Raw genomic sequence first — 16,512 nt, forward strand, 5'->3', positions numbered from 1 at the left:
GCCAGAGGTGAAGAATTTTAATCATGAATGAGAGAGTGGCTAGCCCGTGGTTCTCTGGAAATATGAAGGTGGAAGGAAGGATTTGTGAAACATATACATTTGAAAGAAGATCAGATGGAAATAACAGTATTAAATATAGTAAAATTCGAAGGGAAATATATTTAAGTGAATCAGGAGGATGGGAGTGATATGGGTCTTGAATAGAGCACCTGTGAGGGTGGCAAAGGCACAATCTACATCACTTTTAAAATAAAAGCAGAAATTGCTGGAAGCAGTCTGACAAAGGGTCTTTGTTACAAAACATTAATTCTTTTTCCTCAGATGCAATTTTTATTTCAGTTTTTCAGAACCTGCAACTTTTTATAATTCCCTTCACTGTTCAAAGTACTTGCATGACTTTTTGATGTGACGGGACTGGAAAGACAATGGAGCAAATGGTGAAAAGTGGGTCTGGTCAGCTGTTACTGGCAAAGGAAACATGCAGCCCATTCTGAGCCAGTTGTATCACACCTCCCACCTCCACCACCGCAATCTGTTCCCCAAATCCGACTGCCAACCTCCTTTCCACCCTTCAATCCAACTTCATGACCACCTCTGCTCCTCCACTCTTTGATATATCTCAGAACTCCGAGGCGCACTAGGCCCCACCACAGCTCCATCATGCCCTCCCTATGTTGCACAAGGGACAATATCCTCCTTCTTACATTCGAAAGGCATGTTTAGTTCTATTAAAGCTATCAGATTTTAATTAAGCTAAAATACAAAAAAAAGTTTATGTGAACTGAATCATTCTATATCTTATCACCAAATAACAAAATTGTACTCCAAAAGATATAAAACAATATTTGCATTTGATTCACAAGGTGATCAGACATGTGGCAAAAAAATGAAGGTGAATAGATATATTGGCCACACGGAAATTAGGAAATTGGATAAATAGTCCACAATATGCCAGCCTGGCCCACATTCCAATATTTCATTAACTGGCCATAGTTCCTTCCAACCTTCTGATTTAAAGAATTGGATACAGCGACATCAACATGGATTGGGGAAACTGAGTGATACAGATGCCACATATAATGGTGGTGATTATAATATGGAAGAGATTCAATGAAAGCTGAGCCCAGCTTAAGTGTTCAAAAGAAGGTCTGAACTTTTGTAATCGTATTCAGCCAAAGGTGGCAAGGTAAGTATCCAACTCCGTTTCCTCCAGAGATCCCCACCTTCACCGAAGCCAATCTTCAGTCACTTCAGTTCATTCAATGTGATAATAGCTGACTGCACAGTGTCCAGAAAAGGCCATGGGACCAGATGACTCGTTGGCTGAAGAAATGCACTCCAGACCCTGCTGTACTTTCAGTACAATTACAGCACAGGCATCTATCTGATAATGTGGAAACATACCAGGTATGTCCTCTTCACAAAAAGCAGGACAAATCCAATTTTACTAATTGCTGTCCAATCCATTATCAAATTGATGGATGTGTGGCCACTGGAATTGCATTGGGACACAATGAAATAACCACACATAGCATTTCTAGAGTGAGTCAAACAGATTTATTCTTTGTCACCCGCATAACCTTTCAAAAGCCAGAATCTCATGTTCAACACGCGTTGCCGTCATCACACACTGACGTCACATGGCCGGTTCGATGCTTCCTGGGAGTTGTAGTGCCGCCACAGCGCCGCTACGGATGCTATCACCAAACAGGGCAATCATACAATTTTTAAATCACCAATAACTTATTCTCCAATATCCATTTTCAATTTCCTTGGACCATTTGGTTCCTGACCTCATCTTCGGAATAATCGAAATATGTCCACAAGAGCTAAGTTCTGGAAGTGGGATGAGAGTAACTTGCTTTTGATATCTAGGCAGCACTTGACTCAGTGCAGCATTGATAAACCTTGGTAAAAGTGAAGTCAGTAACATGAAGAAGAAAGCACTGATGGTTGATAACATCAGGATTTATTCCCAGCCTCCCACCTCCACAACTGAAACCTTTCCCCCATTGGACGTGCCTGTTGATGGTCAATCAACCAGCCCCCAGGTCATCATGGTCAGGTCCAAAACAAAACCATCTTTAGCGTCTTCTGAAATGACTTTCATTCCATCGTTAGATCCACACAATGGTCAATTCCACTTGCACAAACTCACAAAATGATGCAGCTCACTTCTACATATCACAGGATTTAAAGAACACTCATATACATTAAATTGCAAGAAATAAAGACAGGCAACCACTGCCTCCAGTAAGAGAAACCTCCAGGAGAACCAATTTCATTTTGCTTGAGAAGAAACCATTCCACTGATGATGCTATAGCCTTGTCCACCCTTTGTATCGTGAGAATGACGCCTCATACCCCAGCCTGCTGTTTATCAACTTCAACTCAGTGTTTAAAATGATTATTCTCCAAAGGGTGGTGGAGAAGCTGTCCTCACTGGGACTAAACACCCCTCTATGCAACTGGATACTGGATTTCCTAACAGAAAGACCACAGTCCAACTGGGTCAGTAGCAGAACATCAAGCACCATCACGCTGAGCACAGGCGCACCTCAGAACTGTGGGATCAGCCCGCTCCTGCTCACATTACAGATGCAGATCCAGCTCCAAGTGAGTCATCGAGTTTGGAGAGGACACGACAGTCGTCGGCCTCATCAGTAGCAATGATGAGTCGCACGGCAGAGAAGAGGAGGGAATTCTCATGAAATGGTGTGAATAACAACCTAAATCTCAATGTGGACAAGATGAAGGAGATGATCGTGGACTTCAGAAGGACCAGCAAAGACCATCCTCCACTACACATCAATAACTAAATAATGGATAGAGTGGAGAGCACCAGGTTCCTTGGAGAGCCCTCAACAAGTGACCTATCGTGGACACATAGCATCTCCTCACTTGTCAGGAAGGAGCAACAATGACTGCACTTTCTGCGAAGACTGAAGTGGGCAAAGCCACCATCATGTCATCCTTCTACAGGACCTCTATTGCATCACAGTGTGGTACAGTTGCAGTAGAGAATTGGATCACAGAGAGGATCACTGGGGTCTCCCTCCCCCTCATTGACGTGATCTACTGAAGAGGGCACACAAAGCATCTTTCAACTACTCCCGTGGGGGACAAGGTACAGATGCATCAGCGGCAGTATCACCAGGCTGAGAAGCAGCTCCTTCCTGTAGGCAGTGACAATGCTGAACAACTTAAGGAACTGCTCACATTAACCATCTGAGAGTCTAATATTTACCAAAAAAGTTAGTAAATATTAATTTATCTATCTATCCGTCTATTTATTTATTTTATATGTGTATATTTGTCCTGTGTATGTATTATTTGTGTGTGTGGGATATGTCTGGTGGTGTACTTGCCTGTTCTGCACTGAAGACGGGAAACCACTGTTTCATCGGGTTGTACTTGTGCAATTGGATGGTAATGAACTTGAACTTGAGAAAATCTAGCCATCTCCCATACTATTCTGTGTGCCACCATCACTGAGCAATTCAGAGGCTACCGCTGACCAAAAAATCAAGGCTTTTCCAAAAATAGACTTTACACAGAGTAAGTTATTTGCAAAAAGTAAACCATTTGATGTCTCTTCATACTCTTCGTGTCACCATCCATATATTCCCAACATTGCACATTGTTATATATGAACCAGCCATATAAACACTGTGCCTCCAAGAGCATATCAGATGCTACGTATTTGCAGCAAGTGACTCAATTTTTTGCGTTCTGAAGAATGAGGGAATAACTTTCACATGCCTGAATGATTGCAGCTCTGACAATACCCAAGAAACTGTGTTGCTGGAGCTTAATTCCGATAATACCATCCACAAGAAACATTCATTCCATCCATCACTGGTCCAAAATGGCCTTGGCTAATGAAACAGCAACTCCCAAAAATGCAACTTCTATGACCAAGAAGCCCAGGGCCAGCATTCTTAGGCTCCCCTTTAAATTGTCCACTATCTTGTTGAAAATATATTTCTCACGACATCAATATCCTAGAACGAATGTTAGAGGGGGGCATTAGGGTAACTGGGGGTGGCACAATCCGACAGTCGTAAACTCGGTCAGCAGAGTTTGGGGAGGGGGGTGCTGGTCACCTACCTGCCAAATGGTCAGAAACTTCCCCCATCCCTCTAATGTAGCAGCCGAAAGCACTGCTTTTATTGCATGGAGAGTCCCTAGCATGCGCTAGTGACGGCTAACACACTTTAGTGGTGGGGGAGTGTGGAGGGTCACAAGCATGCATCAAGTTATACTTGGTGCATGCTCGTGATGTGGACGGGTGCGGGTCTGACGGTGGGGCACAATACCTTGCTTGGCGAGGCAGTGCGCATGAATGCCCCGCTTCGGAGCTGACCCTGCCAAACAGAACCTTGAAAGTATGTTTACCAGGCAGGTCACCTCCATTTTGTCAAGAGCCATTGGGTATGGAGAAGATGCACAAAAAAACAAATAAATAAAAATGAGTGGATGTGATGTGAAACATGCCACTAGATAGAATAGATACAGTGTTTTGCAAAGATATATTTAAGAGGAAGCCAGATGAGCAGAAAGCAGTGGTGGGCTAATATGAATAGGATAAAATGATATAGAGCTTGTTCAGAGCATAAACCAGTCACCTGAATGACATTTTAAATTAAATTAATTAAAATGCCCAAATAAAATCTCACCTAAGCATATTTTTCTTCTGGAAATCATATCATGCAGAAGAATCCAAGTTATCTTTGCATAAACACACAAGAAGAAAAAACACTGCACCCATCCACAATGTTCTTTATTAAATTGGCCTGGCTTATTGCCATCTTATCACTCATTCCTGTGGCAAGATTTAATGAAAAAGAGAAGCATCATTAAAAATAGATTCTTCTGTTATCTTAATCTGGACGAGTTGAAGCAAAACCTAATCATAGGCCGTCCAATGAAATGCATTCAGTATTATTCTAATGGTAAACATCTCGGAATCAATGAATGTTGATTGATTTTCAGTTATTACTGATGAAAACTGCTTTTAATTTCACAAATCATCAGAAATGAATCACTCGACTTGGGAGACATAATTCTACAGATGTTGGTGAGAATTCAGTGGTGGGAGCTGGTCTTATCACAGGCTTTTCTCGGTTCAGTGATGATTAGACATTATTTCCTAACTGATATTGCGAGAAAATAGCCCAGGTTAGTTATGAGCAGAGCAAATTTGGGATCCTGGGCTTCTGGGGTGGGGGGAGGGGGAAAAGAGAAAGGATCACACAAAAAGATTTTTTTTCATGGCAACATTTAATGGAAGAAGGAGTAGGCCATGGGCACTTAATGTCTCAGAAGGAATTCTCCTTTGCTTTCCTTTCTGGTTCTAATATGGTGCCAGCTTACCTGCTAATACTTTGTTTTTAAGTTTTTTTTTGTGTATCTAGAAGTCTAGCAATCATTGCTTCAAATGAACTCAAACACTATTCTAATAAGAAAGGCCAATGGAAGCAGGGCCGAACAAACATGGTAGCAAAAGTAGCATACACTATGGGCCCCGCATTTTAAAGGGCTCTCGCGTTTATGACAGTACTATGAATTATGAACTTAAACATTTTCGTTTTCATCTTTGTGCAGAGACTATGAGATACCACACTGAAAGTCTGTGTTAATAACCCCGATTAAAGGAGATAATTGGCTAAAATCTCGAACAAATTTAAGGTTAGCAATTTTAGCCTATAATCACCCGTAATTGGGGTTAGCAACATAGACTCTCAGTGTGATATTTCATAGCCGCTGCAGGCTGAACAATTGTTGGGAAATAAAATATGCCTTTAGGCATATATTCCCTTTAGGTTGAAGCAAAAAAAATTATTGTAATCTTTCATCAAGGTTATAACATGCCACTTGAAGTGGGCGCCCCCATTGTCCTTGCTTCAGTCAACTGCCTCGCACCCAGCCCTGGCTGTCTGTCACACGCCTCCCCCCCTCCCCCTCCCATCTAACTCCTGATGTGACAGCATGAGTGCAGTCCTATCAGAGTTCACCGGAGCGATGTTCCGGCATCTCGTCGAGCTGCAGGAGCAATGGCTGTCTTTGTTACCCATAATCCCCCATGCAGCTGGAACCACTCTGCCAGTGTTAGCACCAGGGAAACACAGAATGGTTCCAGCTGCATGAAGGATTAAGGGTAAGAAAGCCACACTGAGCCAGCCGCCGCCATAAGTAAGTTTTAATGGGGGAAGGGAGGGGGTCATTTTCAGTGTAAATGCTTCCCCCCTCACCGCACATGCACCAGCTAGCACCATTTAGGACTGCACAAAAGAGTCTGGAAAAACAACCAACTGAAAAACCTCACAAAGATAAGCGTATACAGAGCCGTTGTCATACCCACACTCCTGTTCGGCTCCGAATCATGGGTCCTCTACCGGCACCACCTACGGCTCCTAGAACGCTTCCACCAGCGTTGTCTCCGCTCCATCCTCAACATCCATTGGAGCGCTCACACCCCTAACGTCGAGGTACTCGAGATGGCAGAGGTCGACAGCATCGAGTCCACGCTGCTGAAGATCCAGCTGCGCTGGATGGGTCACGTCTCCAGAATGGAGGACCATCGCCTTCCCAAGATCGTATTATATGGCGAGCTCTCCACTGGCCACCGTGACAGAGGTGCACCAAAGAAAAGGTACAAGGACTGCCTAAAGAAATCTCTTGGTGCCTGCCACATTGACCACCGCCAGTGGGCTGATAATGCCTCAAACCGTGCATCTTGGCGCCTCACAGTTTGGCGGGCAGCAGCCTCCTTTGAAGAAGACCGCAGAGCCCACCTCACTGACAAAAGGCAAAGGAGGAAAAACCCAACACCCAACCCCAACCAACCAATTTTCCCTTGCAACCGCTGCAATCGTGTCTGCCTGTCCCGCATCGGACTGGTCAGCCACAAACGAGCCTGCAGCTGACGTGGACTTTTTACCCCCTCCATAAATCTTCGTCGCGAAGCCAAGCCAAAGATTTAGGGCCCCTTTCAAATTTATGCTACAAGCCCCACAATACCTAAATCCAGCCCTGAACAGATGGTTGTCAAAAAGGCCAGGAAATCAGCGAAAACTGTTATTTTTAGCTATTTACATGGCTTTCCATGGAATTTTGACATTCTGCATTCCAACATCAAACCTTTGTGCAGAGATCCCTATATCGGTTATAGATAGACCAAAAGTCACTTCTTTTGATCCCTCTTCATGAAAGTACACTAACTCTTTGCCCTGGTCCCTCTCCAAATAACACAATTTTGGGACCATTTATTTGAGGACACTGCCAAAGAAAATGTGCTATAAATCTGCATGATTTACCACTATTATCATTGACCATTAGACATTGGTTTAGAAATAGGCTATTCAGCCCATCGAGTCTGTTTCACCATTTAATCATGAGCTGATCCATTTCCCCACTCAGCCCTACTTCCTGGCCTTCTCCCCATAACCTTTGTTGACCTGGCTAATCAAGAAAATAATAATCTGTCTTAAATGCACCCAATGACCTGGCCCTCACAACTGAGACAACACGGGCCACACATTTACCAACCTTTGGCTGAAGAAATTCCTATGCTTCTCTGTTCTAATTGGGTGGGCTTCAATCCTGAAGTTGTGCCCTCTTATCCTAGAAGAATCTCTCACCATGGGGGACAACTTTTCTTCATCTACTCTGTCCATGCCTTTCAACATTTCACTTGTTCCAATGAGATCCCCCTTCATTCTCCTAAATTCCCAATGAATACAGGCCAAGAGCTGTCAAACATCTCACTTATGATAATCCAGAGCCATCCCATTGAACCTCCTTTGAAACTTCCACAGTATTGTTTCTTAAATGAAGAGCCAAGAACTGCTCACAATACTCCAAGTGAATCTCACCAGTGCCTGATAAAGCCTCAACATCACATCCCTGCTCTATTCCTCTTGAAATGAACGCCAGCATTCCATTGGCCCTTCTTCACCACCATCTCAACCTCCAAGTTTACCTTCAGGCTATCCTGCACAAGGACTCCCAGGCCCTTTTGCATCTGAGCATTTCAAATTTTTGCCCCATTTAAAAAATAGTCTGCCTATTTATTGATTCCACCAAAATGCATGCCCGTGCACTTTCTGACATGATATTTTATTTGCCACTTCTCTGCCCATTCTCCTAATATACCCAAGTCCTGCTGCAGCCTCTGTGTTTCTTCTGCACAACCTGCTCCTCCACTTACCTTCGTATCATCTGCTTTGTAGAACCATGACAACACAGAGCTCTTTCCTTCAGTAAATTCTTAACTCAATCTCATGATGCCTTTGCAGCAGTTCTTTGTTTATAATGCATCGCTTGACATGATTCCATGAGAAATTATCCTTTGCCTTCTTTGTTCCTTAAAAACAACCCTTTGGAAGATTTGGCTACAATTTGAAATCCAGAATTCAGAATGGTGACCAAAATCAGACAGTACAATCTCAATTGATTTGAACTTTTTAAGTGAATAACAGCTTTTGGATTTTAGGTTCTTGTCAGGTAAGAAAATAATTTTCCTTGACCTTCAGAAATGAAAGTGAAGCAAGGTTGGCATAGGGCGGCACGGTCAGTGCACGGCCTTTACAGCGCTAGTGATTGGGACCAGGGTTCAAATCCTGTGCTGTCCGTAAGAAGGTTGTACATTTTCCCCATGTCTGTGTGGGTTTTGCCCGCCAGCTCCCATTTCCTCCCACCATTGGAAATGTACTGAGGGTGTAGGTTAATCGGTGTAAACTGGGTGCCAAGGACTTGTGAACCGAAATGGACTGTTATCATAACATAACATAACAATTACAGCACGGAAACAGGCCATTAGGCCCTTCTAGTCCGCACCGAACCAAACACCCCTTTCTAGTCCCACCTCCCTGCACAATACCCATAACCTTCCATCTTCTTCTCATCCATATACTTGTCCAACCTTTTCTTAAATAATACAATTGGCTCCGCCGCCACTATTTCTCCCGGAAGATCATTCCACACGGCTACCACTCTCTGAGTAAAGAAGTTCCCCCTCATGTTACCTCTAAACCTCTGCCCCTTAATTCTTAACTCATGTCCTCTTGTTTTAATCTTTCCTCCTCTTAACAGAAATAGTCTATCCACATCCACTCTGTCTATCCCTTTCATAATCTTAAATACTTCTATCAAATCCCCTCTCAACCTTCTACGCTCCAAAGAATAAAGACCTAATCTGTCCAATCTCTCCCTATACTCTAGATGCTTAAACCCAGGTAACATTCTGGTAAACCTTCTCTGCACTCTCTCCACTCTGTTTATATCCTTCCTATAATTAGACGACCAGAACTGCACACAGAACTCCAAATTAGGCCGCACCAACGTCTTATACAATCTCAACATCACCTCCCAACTCCTATATTCAATGCAATGATTGATAAAGGCCAGCATACTAAAAGCCTTCTTCACCACCCTATTCACGTGAGTTTCTACCTTCAGGGAACGATGTACTGTTACTCCTAAATCTTTCTGCTCTTCTGTATTCATCAATGCTCTCCCATTTACCACGTATGTCCTATTCTGATTCTTCTTACCAAAATGAAGCACCTCACACTTATCAGCATTAAATTCCATCTGCCATTTTTCAGCCCACTTTTCTAAGCAGCCCAAATCCCTCTGCAATCCTTGAAAACCTTCTTCATTATCCACTATTCCACCTATCTTAGTATCGTCTGCATATTTACTAATCCAATTCACCACCCCATCATCTAGATCATTAATGTATATAACGAACAACAATGGGCCCAATACAGATCCTTGAGGCACATGTTGTATGTCTAAATTTAAATGTTAGTACCTCAGGAATAAGAACTATTATTTTGACCTACTGAAACTGGTATTGGAAATTGCCATTTACGAATATCATCATCTGGTCAAGTTTTTGATTAGTTGAACAAGAACACAATTAATTAGCAGCAGGTTAGGGGGCATGGATCCTAATGCAGGTGTCAATTCCTTCCAACAGGGCTTCATTCCCTGATCTTCCTTCACCATAAATGTTTCCATTGATCAACTCTTCACAAACCTTGAGGGTAGAGAATTCCAGAGATCCTGCAGCAGCTGCAAATGAAAACTCTCCACACATCTCCATTTGAAATTACTAGCTCCTTATCATTTAACTTTGGGGACTCAATTGAAATGCTCAAACTTGTGTAAATATTTCAACGTGTACTCTGTCAGGTTTCCGCAAAATGCTATGTCTCAATAAGGTCACCCTGGATCCTTCTAAAATCCAGTGAATACAGATCAGATCTATTTAGCTTCTCTTGATAGGATATATGACTTGTTGCAAAAAGGTTAATGAATGTTGAAAGGTTCCTTCTGGATTGTTGATTTGATATTCTTCCTCAAGTCTGAAATAAATCTTCTAATCTTTAAAATGTCTTCACCCTTACTCGCTCTTTCACTGACCCTACACATAGCAGCAGATCACATGATTTCTTTTATTTTGTTTAACTCAGTCCAAACACACAAAAGGCCTCTGAATGACCTATTTTGCTCTATTGACCTCAACTTAGAGTCAGCAGGATCGTAAGACTCAGGAGCAGAATTAGACCATTCAGTCCATTCAAATCAATGTATTCTACATTCCTAATCCCAATCTCCTGCCTTCTCCATATAACCTTTGACACTCCTACTAATCAAGAACTTGTCAAACACTGTTTTAAATAGAGATGTGACTTGGCCTCCCAAGCTACATGAAGTTACAAATTCCATAGATTCACAACTCTCTGACGATAGAAAATTCTCCTCATCTCTGTTCTAAAGGGACATTAATTTCTTCTGATTCAGTTTTCTCTTGTCCTGGACTCTTCCACTACTGGAAACATCTTCTCCACATCTATTCCATCTTGCCCTTTCAACATTCGGAATGCTTGGATGAGAACTTTGCTCATCCTTCTAAACTCAAACGAGGAAAGGCCTAGAGCTAGTAAATACTTGTTCATGTTAACCTTCTCACCCCTGGGATCATTCTCATCCTTCTGCAACTTCTCCAATGCTAGCGCATCATTCCTTAATATGGGACACAAAATTGCTCCGAATACTCCAGATGTGGTCTGACCAATACCTTCTAAAGCCTCAGCATCTTTTATTTTATCTTCTAGTCCTCTCAAAATTAATGGATCAGAATCACAATTTACATTTAAGGAAAGACTGGATAATTACATGGAGGGGAGAGGATTGGAGGGGTATGGACCAGGTGCTGGTCAGTGGGACTAGGGGGGCAGGGATTTGTTCCAGCATGTACTAGTGGGGCCAAACTGGCCTGTTCTGTGCTGTATATGGTTATATGAACAAGGAACAAAATCATTGTTTAGCAGCAGCATTCACAGTGTAAACATTCATATAAACCACCTTACAATATTAAATAGTAACACTGCATGAAAAATCAAAGTAAGGCAGTGTCTTTGGTTCATTGCTTATTCAAGTATCTGATGGCAGTGGGGAAGAAGCTGTCCTTGCGCCGCTGACTGCTCGTCTTTAGGCTCCTGCACCATTTTTTCCTGATGGTAGCAGAGTGAAGAGGGTATGGCCTGGGGGTTGGGTGTCTCTGAGGATAGAGGCAGCTTTCCGAAGACACCGCCTCTTGTAAATGTCCGCGATGGAGTGAAGTCTGGTGCATGTGATTTTGCAGGCCGAGTTAACAACCGTCTGGAGTATTTTTTTTAATCGTCCGAGCGTTGGCACCTCCCTACCAGACAGTGATGCAGCTGGCCAGAATGCTCTCCGAGCAGAAAGCCCCGCAAAAGGTAATGAACACAATCCAATGCATCACAGGCAAAACTCTTCACAACATCGAGAAAATGTTCAAGGAGCACTGACGTCAGTGAGCCCCAGGACCCGCCCTGTTCTCGCTGGTGCCATCAGGAAAGGGGTATAGGTGCCACAAGACAGAAATAATTGCTGCTCCTCCACCATCAGAGTCCTAAACAACAGATTCAATCAGAGACTCATTTAAGGACTCTTACTTCACACCTTATTCATCATTGAATATTATTATTTTCTGTTTTGCATAGTTTGTTTACAATTCTCTCTTTTGAAGATATATCTTTTTTTCCTCCTTGAGTACAGCTTACTGTTACTGATACAGTAAGTAGAAATTCTACCTAGCCTGCAGGAAAAGAATTTCAGGCTCTGACAATAAATTTGAACTTTGAAGGCAATGAAATGGAGTGTAAAAATAAATGGCAGGAATGTTTTCCTCCTGACCTCCAGTTTCTCTCAGCCACAGGCCTTCCCCTGTACAGGGCTACTCTAATCCCCACACCTGCTGAGACATCTGGGAATAAACTTGGGTGGGTATATGAAATCACCCCCCCCCCCCAAACAAGTGCACCCAGTGCGCTATTCACATAACTTGCCCATCAATCCAACCACCTGCAAAACACCTCAAGTTGGACCTGTGACTCCAGTTGCCCATCCATCCCACTGCAACTTTGGCCTCTTACACTCTTCCAACAAAGCCTAACGTAACTTCAAAGAATGGCATTACAGCCTCCAATGAGGCACACTACCCCCCGCTCCCCCCCCCCAAGTCTCCACAGTGAATTAATCAATTCTTGACCATCATGCTTTCCTTACTTATTATCAGAACTGATAAAAGGTCATTCATTCACAATATTTACCGCTTTTACTCTCATAATGTAAGAAATAAGAACGGGGCTCACTTCCACCATTCATCAGTATCACAAATGGTCTTCTACCTCAGCCCTATTTTCCTGTACTATTATCATGCCCTTTAATTCCTCTCATCTCCAGAAATCTCATTGAGCTCTGTTCTGAACGAACTCTGTGGCAGAGTTCCACAGACCTCTGTATTTTATTGAATATATCATCAGAAACCTTGGCAAACATCTACAGATGTGCTGAGGAAACTGCTGACCAGCTGCATCACGGCCTGGCACAGGAGCATCAATACTTCTGAGCGTAAAATCCTCAGCCCATCACAAGTGAAGTTCTCCCACCCATCAAGAAAGCTACATGGAATGCTGCCTTCGGAGAGCAGTTGCATTTCTCAAGGATCCACTCTACCCAGGACATGCTCAATTCTCACACTGCTGCCTTCAGAGAGCAGTTGCATTTCTCAAGGATCCACACTACCCAGGACATGCTCAGTTCTCACACTGCTGCCTTTGGAGAGCAGTTGCATTTCTCAAGGATCCACACTACCCAGGACATGCTCAGTTCTCACACTGCTGCCTTAGGAAATCAGGAAGGAGGTACGGAGTCACAGGAATCATGCCTCCAAGTTCAGGAACATACGCAACCCCTGACTATCAGAATCCTAAACAACAGATTTATTCAGATATTTAAGGACTTGTACTTTGCTCATCATTTTTTTTTTTACTGACTATTTACTGAATACTGAATGTAAGGATATCAATCAAGTAGAGAGGGTGCAGAGAAGATTTACTAAAATATTGCCTGGATTGCAGTATCTAGAATATGGAGAAAGATTGAGAAGACTGGGTCCTTATTCATTGGAGTGTAGAAGGTTGAGGGGGGATTTGATGGAGGTATATAACATTATGAGGGGAAGAGATAGGGCAAGGCTGGAGGGGAATCCATAGGTACTCAGTGTCTCGGAGGGAACTTTCTTTTGCTTTTCTTTCTCCTATTGTTAGGGGCATCGGGCAATGCTTACGGTAGACAAAAGTTGGAAGTATATCATGCATATTACATTTTAAATGTATTATTATGTGACAATAAAATGCACCTTTGATTTTGCAGTGCTGGTATAGTTTATGATTAGATAGTAAGGGGAGGTTCAGGAGCCTGATAGTCATTGGATAAAAACTGCTTCTGAACCTAGAGGTGCCAATCTTCAATCTAACCCCTTGGGCCACCTGGGTGAATTTGGAAGTTTTTCTTAAGACCACATTTTGGTTTATTCCCACAGGACAAAGATAGGCTAACTTTCCTCCATGAATTGTTTCTATTGTATGATATAAGTAAGGGATATAGAATCTGAAAGTGTTTGCTGGTCGGTGTGGGCTGAAGGGAACATTTCCACGCTGCATGTCCCAATGACTCTGAAGGTGCATTACAGGTAGATTTTCACAGGGTGATTCACTGGGCTTAACAGTCCTAAAATCAGAACAAGAGGACAAACCCCAACCCCCCAACCCCCAGAAAGTGAAGTTGTAAAAGACATTGATGGATACTTCATTTGTGCAGTACAATTTAGAGAGACTTCATGAGAAGATAAAGAAGAAATTGCAGAGGACCTTTGCAGAGAAATATTCACATCATCTTTGGCCTCAGGAGTTTTTAATTTTTTTAAAATTTTTCACACTATGAACCATATTAACCAAAATACACACAAACATTTCCATCTTGAATATACACAGTGTCATTTTCTCCCCTTCCTCCCCCTCCCTTCCCTCCCTCCTTCCCACCCCTCCCCACCCACTAAATGTTCAACATATACAATACAATAAACCCATTAAGCAATGTCATCACACAATGAAAATAAACAAGAAAATTGTGTCATCTACTTTTACACACTGGGTCAGTTCATTTCGTCTTCTTCTCATTCTGTCATTTTAGGGGGTGGAGGTCCCCGGTATGCCCTCTCTGTTGTGTTCCATGTACGGTTCCCAAATTTGTTCGAATACTGTGATGTTATTTCTTAAATTATATGTTATTTTTTCCATTGGAATACATTTATTCATTTCTATGTACCATTGCTGTACTCTCAGGCTCTCTTCTGATTTCCAGGTTGACATTATACATTTTTTTGCTACAGCTAAGGCTATCATAATAAATCTTTTTTGTGCTTCATCCAAATCGAGGCCAAGTTCTTTACTTCTTATATTACTTAGAAGAAAGATCTCTGGATTTTTTGGTATGTTATTTTTTGTGATTTTATTTAATACCTGATTTAGATCTCCCCAAAATTTTTCCACTTTCTCACATGCCCGAATTACATGTACTGTTGTTGGATTTATTAAGAAAAGTCGAACAACAGACAATATCTGTAAGTTCATTAACTTAATCCATGCAGTACACGGAAACAAGACGCCAACAATGGCGGTTGCCTTAGACGCAGAGAAAGCCTTTGACAGAGTAGAATGGAATTATTTATTCAAAGTACTACAGAGGTTCAACCTACCAGAGAAATATATTAATTGGATTAAAGCATTATATAAGAGACCATTGGCGAAGGTGACAGTAAATCGATATATATCAAACCAATTTAAATTAAGCAAGTCAACTAGGCAGGGATGTCCACTATCTCCCTCACTGTTAACGTTAGCTATAGAACCCTTGGCCTCAGGTGTTTAACATTCTACTTGCCCACCAGTGACTTCAGGCTCACTGGCCTGTAGATCCCTGCCATTTGTGGGAAAAATTGCTGGTGTGGATTCTGAGGGATAGGATCTACCAGCATTTTGATCAGCAGAAACTGATTAGAGGCAGTCAGCATGATTTTGTGCTTAACCCAGAATGCTGACTTGGTCAGCATGAACATTGGGCCAAAGGACCTGTTCTGAGCTGCAAGGCTCTATGACTCTAAACCACCTATTCTGAATGAGGGCTTTACAGCTTACCCCTGGGGGCTACAGCATATTAAAGTAAAAGCCTTGTTATCTCTTCACCTCATGTAACATAAATATTTTATGCCTTTTATATAGTCAGTGCAAGAGAAGTACGGAAGAAACCAAAACTAGACTGTTTCAAAGGGAAGGGGGGGCTCCAGAAACTTTGAGCGAAGTCCTAAGGGGGCCATAGACGAAAGAAGGTCGAGAATGGCTCTTTAGCATTAGGGGAATAGGAGCTCATTAGAATATTGCAGATTGGTTCCCTTTTGTCCATCAATTAAAATGGAAAATGCTGGCAATCTGAAGCACAACCTTGGGGAAGAGGCAACCTTAACTGCAACGCAACAAATCTCAGAAGGACATAAGAATTTCATAAAGGATCTGGAAATTTGATCTTTCATAACAGAGAACATTAGGAAAAAATAAAATTGTTGTGGATTTTGGAAAACAAAAAAATCAATATGGCTTAAAATGCTCATGAGGTCTGATAGAATCTTTACTGTGGTACATTGATCGTTTAGTATTTTTCCTCTTTAGGCCAAAAGGCCGATGAAAGGTCTTGCAACTGAAACGGTGTTATATCTTGTAGGAACTATCTCACAGCATGCTACATTGGTTAGATATTTCCCTGTGCCCTACACTTGTGAACTGTTAATAAGCAAACAACCATCTAGGGCATGCCCAATTTAACACAATCAAAAATTGGACTCCTAAGAGCTAAGCCAATTCTATTAAATATTTGAGAAATAATTATAGATACAGAAGGTAATTTTAGTTAAGTTAGGAAAATTGAGCTAAGAAATACTGGATAAAAATATACAAATATACTTCTTTAAAATATTATTGTTTGAAAAATCTGTAAGAAGAATTTACTCATTACAGATCTCAATAGTTAAAATTGTTTCCTCACTTGGCCATAGGGCTTATTTGGTGTTGCATTAAC

General features: G+C 42.0%; 1 protein-coding gene across 1 annotated transcript in view; it reads right to left on the reverse strand.

Annotated features, from left to right (window-relative positions):
• Positions 1-16,512, reverse strand: part of pcdh15b (protocadherin-related 15b) — a 568,726-nt gene that overhangs the window by 199,241 nt on the left and 352,973 nt on the right. The gene's annotated exons all lie outside the window — the stretch shown is intronic.

This window comes from Narcine bancroftii, chromosome 10 (assembly GCF_036971445.1).
Source record: "Narcine bancroftii isolate sNarBan1 chromosome 10, sNarBan1.hap1, whole genome shotgun sequence".
NCBI classification, from domain to species: domain Eukaryota; kingdom Metazoa; phylum Chordata; class Chondrichthyes; order Torpediniformes; family Narcinidae; genus Narcine; species Narcine bancroftii.